The 9,166-nt window shown below is 40.9% G+C and overlaps 1 pseudogene; it reads left to right on the plus strand.

Annotated features, from left to right (window-relative positions):
• The first annotated feature begins 370 nt into the window (after window positions 1–370).
• On the plus strand, window positions 371–6,991 carry LOC114049122 (annotated as a pseudogene).
• The last annotated feature ends 2,175 nt before the right edge of the window (window positions 6,992–9,166 follow it).

Below are 9,166 nucleotides of genomic sequence, written 5' to 3' on the forward strand. Positions count from 1 at the left end.
TCACATTGACAAGGTTTGGGCAATGCCTATAGTGAAGGCCAAATCTTTCCCTCGAACCTTGCCAGATGAGTATCCCTGTAATGAAGTTTTCATCATCCTAATCTTCTAATTAATAACCTAATGTGGTTCTGTGTTAGTCACCAAGCCAACATAAAACTATTTAGCTAGGCATTCAAAGTTCCCCATGAGCACACCCATCCTACTTGTTCAAACATCGCTATTTCCAAGATGAACAATTTACTCTGTTCAGGTTGACCTCATTATTATCTCCTGTAAATAGCATAAGTACACTTTTCCTCTTTCTAATTAGCAATGCTGATAGCAGCACTATATTTAAAGACATGAGATCAGACTGCTGGCAGCCCATACCATGCCCACTGCTCCCCACCTCCTAACCCAGCTTCGCCTGGGTCCTGTCACCCTAGCTTTGCCCTTTCTTACCACCTCAGTAACTCCACCAAAGTCATTCCCCTTCTCTAGGCCTCAGTTTTCTCCTCTGGAGAAGAAAGGGACTGGAGTTCCCTGGCAGCTGTGACCTTGGAGTGGGGAGGCGTCTGTGGCCCCTCTAGTACCCATTCTCGGGAGTGCTGTGAGCAGCAGGGCTCCATCCCAGGTCAGAGGACGTGGATTCAGATGCAAATTCACTACTTGTATGAACTTGGACAGGTTTCTGAGTCTCGGTTTCCTCTTATGTGAAATGAAAAGGGGAATCCTTTAAGGTCCTTTACTATAGTATTTTAAGTCACAGAAAATTAGTTCAATTCAATCCCCTTCATCATCACTTTCTTTTTTTATTAATTTATTTTGATTTATCAACAATCATTTCCATAAGCTTTTGAGCTTTAAATTTTTCTCCCCCTCCCTCCCCAAATCCCTCCCCAAGAGGGTGTACAATCTGATATAGGCTATACATATACATTCTTATTAAACATATTTTCACATTAGTGATATTGTAAGGAAGAATTAGAACCAATAAGAGGAAGCACAAGAAAGAGGAAACAAAACAAAACAGAAGAAAAGAAAGAGCAAATGGTATGCTTCAATCTGCATTCAAACTCCATTGTTCTTTCTTTGGATGTGGATAGCATTTTTCATCATTAGAACTTTGGAGATGTCTTAGATCCTTGCATTGCTGAGAAGGGCTAAGTCTATCAATGTTAGTCATCACACAATGCGGCTGTTGCCATGTACAACGTTCTCCTGGTTCTGCTCACTTCACTCAGCATCAGTCCATACAAGTCTCTCCAGGTTTTTCTGAAGTCCACTTGCTCATCGTTTCTTATAGTACAATAGTATTCCATTACATTCATATACCACAACTTGTTCAACCATTCTCCTATTGATGGGCATCACCTCAATTTCTTTGCCACCACAAAAAGAACTGCTATAAATATTATTGTACATGTGGGTCCTTTTCCCATTTGTATGATCTCTTTGGGATATAGCCCTAGAAGTGTAATTGCTTTGTCAAAGGGTATGCACATTTTTATAGCCCTTTGGGCATATTCCAAAGTGTTCTCCAAAATGGTTGGATCATTTCACAATTCCACCAACAATGCATTAGTGTTTCAATTTTCCCACATGTTCTACAACATTTATCATTTTCTTGTTTTATCATATTGGCCAATCTGATAGATATGATATAGTGCCTCAGAGCTGTTATGATTTGCATTTCTCTAATCAATAGTGATTTAGAGTATTTTTTCACATGACTGTAGATGGTTTTAATTTCTTCATCTGAGAACTGCCTGTTCATATCCTTTGACCATTTATCAATTAGGGAATGACTTGTATTCTTATAAATTTGACTTAGTTCTCTATATATTTTAGAGATGAGGCCTTTGTCAGAGACCCTGGTTGTAAAAATTCTTTCCCAGTTTTCTGCTTCCCTCCTAATCTTGGTTTCATTGACTTTGTTTGTACAAAAAACTTTTCAATTTAATGTAATCAAAATTACCCATTTTGCATTTTGTAATGTTCTTTATCTCTTGTTTGGTCATGAATTCTTCTGTTCTCCATAAATCTGACAATTAAACTATTCCTTGCTCTCCCAGTCTGCTTATAGTATGAGCCTTTATATCTAAATCATGAACATATTTTGACTTTATTTTGATATATGGCATGATATTTGGTCTATGTCTAGTTTCTGCCAGGCTCTTTTCCAGTTTTCCCATGAGTTTTTGTCAAGTAGTGAGTTTTTATCTCAGAAGCTGGAGTCTTTGAGTTTATCAAACATCATCACCTTCTCAACTCCACTTAGTCCCCTCTAATTCTTTCTTCTGAAGGTGCCTTAAATCAGTCAATCAGCTAGCCTTTGTTAAGCTCCCACTGTGTGCCAGGCACCACAGCCCTTGTCACTCCTCTGCTCAAAGGTCTCTGAAGCCTGGTGCCACTCTCACTTTTTTCAGCTCCATCTCGTGTTACTGGTGATACATCCCTGTCAAACATGAGAAAACAGACCTCAGTCATTCATTCTCAGGAGTGAATGAATGAAGCATTTATTAAGCACTTAACTATTTGCTAAGTGTTTTGGGTCCAAAAAGAAAAGTAAGACAACTTCTGCTCTTGACACACAATTACCCACACCTGCAGTGCCCTCCTTCCTGTCTTCACCTTTTGAAGTTCTCCTTTATATTGCAACTCATGACACCTCTTCCATGAAGCCTATCCCAATCCATCACCCCTGGGGCACCCCACTAAAGACTTCCCTTCAACAACCATTAATGACCCATTGTGTCCAGCCCTTCAACCATTTCCAAATCCACATCAAGGAACAGAGAAACATTAAGGAACCATTTCTACTTCTGGGATCATTGATCAAGAGAAGGAATTATCAAGCAATGCTTTTCAAGTATTCATGTCTGTGTATTATGAGATGTGCCTCCAGCACCTTGCTGGCCTGCAGGACATCAACAAGGATGACTACAGCATTATCTGAACATGGTGGTGGCTGAGTTCAGTAAAAATGAACAGACTACCACCGATCATTTGAGAGCAACACTGACCCAGCTGAAGAATCAGGTCCGTTCAACTGTTGAAGAAATGGATGGCTTAGATGATGTTGAAAATAGCATGCTCTAACTTATTAAGGTTGAACTGTTTATATTCCTGCATGGAAAGATGATATTTATATCTCATGAGACCTTTGTCACTACTAGTGTAGTTGGAGGGAAAAAATTATATGTATGTATATAGATATAGATAGACAGATAGAGGGCACAGGGTGAGTTGAAGATGAAGGAGAATAAAATTAAGTGGTGAGAGAGGATTATACTAGGAGAAGGAGAAAGGGAGAGATAGAATAGGGTAAATTATTTCACAAAAAATAGAAAAGAAAAGGCTCTTACAGTGGAGGGGAAACAGGGGAAGGTGAGAGGGAATGAGTGAATCTTATTCTCATAGGATTTGACTTAAGGAGGGAAAAACATATTCAAAAACACTCAATTGAGTATGGAAATCTGTCTTACCCTACAAGAAAATAAGGGGGGAAGTGGAAAAGAGAGCAGGGGGATGATAGAGAGGAGGGCAGATTGGGTGATTAGAAGCAAATACTTCTGAGAAGGGACAGGGTCAAAAGAAAGAATAGAATAAATGGGGGGCAAGATAGGATTAAAGGAAACAGAGTTAGTTTTTCACAACATGTCTACTATAGAAGTGTTTTGCATAACTGCACATGTATAACCTATATTGAGTTGCTTGCCTTTTCAATGAGGGTGGGTGGGGAGGGAGGTAGGGAGAAAATTTGGAACCCAAAGTTTTAAAAACATATATTTAAAAAAAATGTTTTCACATGCAACTGGGAAATAAGAAATACAGGAAATGAGGTATAGAAATCTATCCTGAAAAACAAAACAAAACAAAAAACCATTGGGGCAGCTAGATGGCACAGTGAATAGAGCTCTGGCTTTGGAGTCAGAAGGACCTGAGTTCAAATCCAGCCTCAGACCCTTAACACTTACTAGCTGTGTGACCCTGGGCAAATCACTTAACCCCAATCGCCTCACCAAAAAGCAAAAAACAAAACAAAACAAGAAATCTATCCTGACCTACAGGAAAATAGAAGGGAAAGGGGATAAGAGAAAGGGGGGAGAGATAGAAGGGAGGGCAGACTAGGGGAAGGGGTATTCAGAATGCATGCCATCTTGGGGTGGGGGAGCAGCAAGATGGGGTGAAAATTTGGAACTCAACATCTTGTGGAAGTAAATGTTGAAAACTAAAAATAAATAAATTTATAAAAAAAAGAAAATAGCATGCTCTACTATAATCAAGCTGTTATTCTCTATCACTTGCATTAGCATATTGAAGCAGCATCAGTTGGAAAGAAACTCTATCAGATCACAACCTTTTGAAGAGAAGTTTACACAGGTCATGTGTTTATTGCTTGTGGATCTCTGTATCCTAACTTACCAAATTGAGAAAGCTCTGTATCTCCTTGATGTTCTAGAAAAAAAAATGATCTCTCACAGGGCAATAATAACAAAAATGGGAAAAATAATGAGTCACGAAATACTACCAGCAAAGTGGGATCAAATCATAAAGCTGAAAGTAGAGCCTTAATAGAAGATGAAAAGTCTAAGATTCACCAATATAAAGTGATAGCAGTATAAAATGAAGTCTCTGAAAACTTACAAAAGGGAAATCAGATCTGTCATGAATACAGCTAGAAATTCTGCTCCTTCTTTGTTTCTTAAAAGCCATCTTGAATATTTAAGGGGCAATTATTGAAAAGCAGTGAAATTATTAAATAGTACAAACATTACCAAACATCCAGGCTTATGAAAACAGGTGAATGCTTAAGATACATACTCTAGAACAGTCTGGGCTGCATTTGCTTTACCATGGGCAAACACAATTTGGGAATTTTTTGTTTTAAGAAGACTCTCCATAAAAATGACAATGTCTGTGCCCAGCTGAGAGCAGACAGCACAGACCTGGGGAAGATACTATTGGGGAGGCCCATGTGTACCCTGCTGATGGATGAGTGCTATGAACGCCTGTATAACTGGCACTCACCTTCTGCACATTAGCCTACCCCTGGTGGCCTTCCAGTGTTTGACTGAAGCTGTACAGGTCTATCATTCCAATGCCTGCCTTTGGCTGAGACTGGCCAAGTGCTGCATTGCTGCCAACAAGGGGACCTCAGAACAAGAGACTAAAGGTCTTCCCAGCAAAAAAGGGATTGTACAGTCCATTGTGGGTTAAGGCTATCATCAACAGATAGTCCCGCCATCCCAGACCATAGAGAATGCCATATACAATGACAGACAGTCCTCCGCTATTCCTGTAGCCAGTATGGAGTTTGAGGCCACTGATCTAAGAAATGCCTTGCTACTGTTACCAGAAGACCAGCAGGAGCCAAAGCAGGAAAATGGGTCTAATACAAGTAACTAGTTGGGCGGGAGTGCAGAAAATGCTGAAAGTCAGGACACTTGCAGCAATAAAAGTAATAATGGAGAATTCATTCCAGTTCCACTTATCTTCTCCTCTCAGAAAACAAGAGTTAGAAAACAAGGTGCTCTATCCTCGCCTGTAGTGCTTATGTTGTTTTGGCCTTGGGTGACAACCTCATGGTTTTCAATCATGCAGACAAACTACTTCAACATCCTTAGTAGTCAGGATCTCTTAAGTTTGGGGGGCACTTATAAGCAACAGAAGTGTGCCGGTCATGCCGTGCGCTCTCCTCCTATAAGGAGCAGGCTGCCAGGGTCATACTACTTACCAGTCTTCGGTGCCCACCCGGATAAACACAGAGACGAGCCCGATCAGGAGGTGCAAACACTCAAGCTTTATTCAGAGGCCATCACAGCAAGGCCAAGCAGGAAAGCCAGAGCAAGAGAGCAGGAGCAAGAGAGAGCGAGCTCCGATCTCTACTGTTCCTTAAGTACCTACTTAGCCCCTCCTCCTCAGCCCACCTACTAGTCATTGATTGTAGGATCAGATACCAGAAGGGGATGTCTGGGTTTAGCGCTGCACCAAGGGAGAGGACATGACACAGGAGGCTAGGACCGGATACAGGAAGGAGATGTCTGGGGTTAGTGCATAGACAAAGGGAGAGTACGTGACACAGGAAGTCAGGCCCAGATACTAGGAGGAGGCGTCTGGGGTCAGTGCTACACAAAGGGAAAATACGTGACCCAGGAAGTCAGGAAGGAGACGTCTGGGGTTAACATTGCACCTAGGGAGAGGACTAGACAAAGGGAACTCGTTCTCTGCCATCCCGCTCCCACGTGGCACAGCCCCCTGCCTCAGGAGCACGTGCTCCGGCTACTTCCTTGTATCCTGTTCCTTCCCCAGCTTATCACAGCTCCACATAGCACTGCCCACTGCCTCGGGAGCATGAGCTCCGGTTACTTCTCCGTATCCAGTTCCCATCCCAGTTCACCACAACTCCGCCTAGCACAGCCCCTGCCTCAGGAGCATGAGCTCTGGTTACTTCCTAATATCTTGTTCCTATCGCATCTTGCCACAACCCCATGTGGCAGTAACCAACATCAGACAATCCCTCACACAGAAGTCCTCACCTCTCGACAGAATCTCTGATGCCATTACATTTGAACCCTGAAAATGTCACTGATGTGTCTTTGAGGATCTCTTCAAATGAGCAGGACCATGGATCTGATAAAGGGGGAAATGAAGCAATGTAGTCTTCTGGCAAGCAAACAATTCAGTGCTACCCAAGCTCTGTCACTCCTGCCCAAACAATGACGCTGTTTAATCTCAGCACTGCCTACTGTTTTCACAGTGAGTATGACCAGGCTGGAAGTATCTCCACCAGGCAGCTTCCACTATCCTAAGGAAACACCACCCAAGGCTAAACTGCTGGCTGCCTACCTCCTACAGAAGAGTAATACACAATTGGCCTTACAGATCATCAAAAGAAACCAGCTGCTCCCGTTAAGACACTGAAATTCAGAATAAACTACTGTTCCTGTCTGCTCAGCCCATCGAGCCCATCCAGATGCCAGCTTTCCCCCCAGGGCAGAGAAAGTGACCCAAGATATGAAGGTGTTTTGTAATGGTCAATAAAGGACATTAGACAGTGAAAAAAAAAAACAAATTCATGGCATCATAGTCTTAGAGATTAAAAGAATTATGAAGGAAAGAGATCATTTAGTTCAACACCTACATGTAATAGATCAACCAAGAAATTAACAAGCATTTATTGTTTCTATTATTTACCAGTCACTGTGGGGGATTTTGAGGTACATAAGTTATTGATCCTACCCTCCATGATCTTACCTGACATAATTTTCCATTTGCTTATGTATTGATTTCAAATTCTTCTGCTTTCTACTTTGTATCTTATCTTCCTGACTAGATTAGAAGCACCTTGAAGCCAAGAGCTATGTCTTCTATTCCTTTTGTGTCTTTCCAGTACTTCACAGAGTGTGGATTTGTGGTTATGATATTGATATTTATTCTATATGTGAATGGATGCTTCTCTGAACCTCAATTTCCTTATATAGAAACTGGTGATAATAACATTTGTGCTTCCTAGTATTGTTACAAGGAAAACATTTTTGTAACAAGAGAGCTCTCTATAAATAAACTAAGTACCCTCCAAAAGCTAATTGAATTGAACTGAAATGAATGGAATTGGACTGGAGTCACCAAGTAGCTACAGTTTTATGCTCTTGCCCAAACCCAGTTCTCTACAGCTCAGTCACCACCCAGTGGCCTAACTGGGAATTTGTGTTTATGATTGTAATGAAGAATATCTGGATTCTAATTTCCTTGGTATTATCCTGGAGGAAAGATGAACCAACTCTATGCTCACACTCCTTGAATAAACTGAAAATGAATGCCTCATTATTCTGAATCTGGCTCCTCTTGCCCAGTGATGCTTTTATAGTCAAATGTATTTTCATATATGTTTATCCTCCATTGCTTTCAACCTCTCCTGTTTGTGGGCTATTACTAGAATGTAAAATCACAGATGGCCCCATTGTGCAAGGATCTCAGGGAACTCAGAGGCTACTTAGTTTAATCGCATCAATTTTCTCAGATGAGGAAACTGAGAAACAAAGTCACACAACACATCTACAGATAGTAGTAAGTGTAGAGGTGGTCTTTGAACACAAGACTTTGCTTCCAGAATCAGTGACCTTTCAGGTGTACCTAGGCACTTTTATACCAAGAAATCTTCTTTTTTTTTTAAATAAGTAACCTTGAAATAATGAATCTTTATCTTGTTCAAATCTCCTCCAGTGCAAAGATTATTGATAAGGTATAAAGAGATTATTTTGCTAATGATGAAATACATTTGCTAATATATAAAGAGGTCATCAGTTTTGCTAAAGATGAAAGATGAAATGGGTAAAGCATTGTTTTTTTTTTCCTCTAAGTTATCTCTATTTGGAGGCAGCATGGTATAGTGGTCGAAGAATGGGCTTTGGAGAAAGGAAGGCCTAGGTTCAAGTCTTGCCTCTGCCACATATTGGCTATGTGACCCCAGACAAACCATTTACGGTCCCAATGCTTTAAGTGACTCTCTAAGACTATGAATTGGTAGAAGGAATTTCCTCATTCGAAACTTCCCTACACCAATGAAATCAGAGATCTAGGTTCTATCCTATACCTATATCACTGGCATAAGACCAGCATGACTTAAGCTGAAAAGAGCTGCAAAGCTACATGAATCATATTATTAGGTTGGTGAGTAAGGGGTTGGGGGGGTAGTATTATTAAAGGAGGGTATAACCACAGCAGCCTCCAAGGACTTTCAAGTGTTCTTTTAGTATCAATCCATGAACTCTATTTTGTTCATGGTGAGGGTCAGAGGTGAGGGTGGGGAGAGAAAGAAGTCATTTTACCACTAAGGAGCTATATGATTTCAAACCAGTCCCTTAACCTCTCTGGGCTTCAGTTTCCTCATCTATATGATGGAGAGGTTGAGCAATATATAGTCACTTATAAACTCACAGAGTTTTCATGAGAGTCAAATGTTTGTATTCACATATATATGTTATAAAAACTCTAGCTCTATGATACTAGTGACGCCAAGCAGGGAAGATCCTTCTACCCCAAAGCCCTCTAGCTTCAGCCTCATCTAACCCACTTGGAATTGTTGTTTAGGAACAAGGAGCAGAACCAAGCAGATATCCAGATGTCTTGGTTGGTGTCATGCTTATATCTAACAGCTATAACATTAGGGTGATTAATTTGG

The sequence above is a fragment of the Vombatus ursinus genome, unplaced genomic scaffold (assembly GCF_900497805.2).
Source record: "Vombatus ursinus unplaced genomic scaffold, bare-nosed wombat genome assembly UNPS02014797.1, whole genome shotgun sequence".
NCBI lineage: Eukaryota > Metazoa > Chordata > Mammalia > Diprotodontia > Vombatidae > Vombatus > Vombatus ursinus.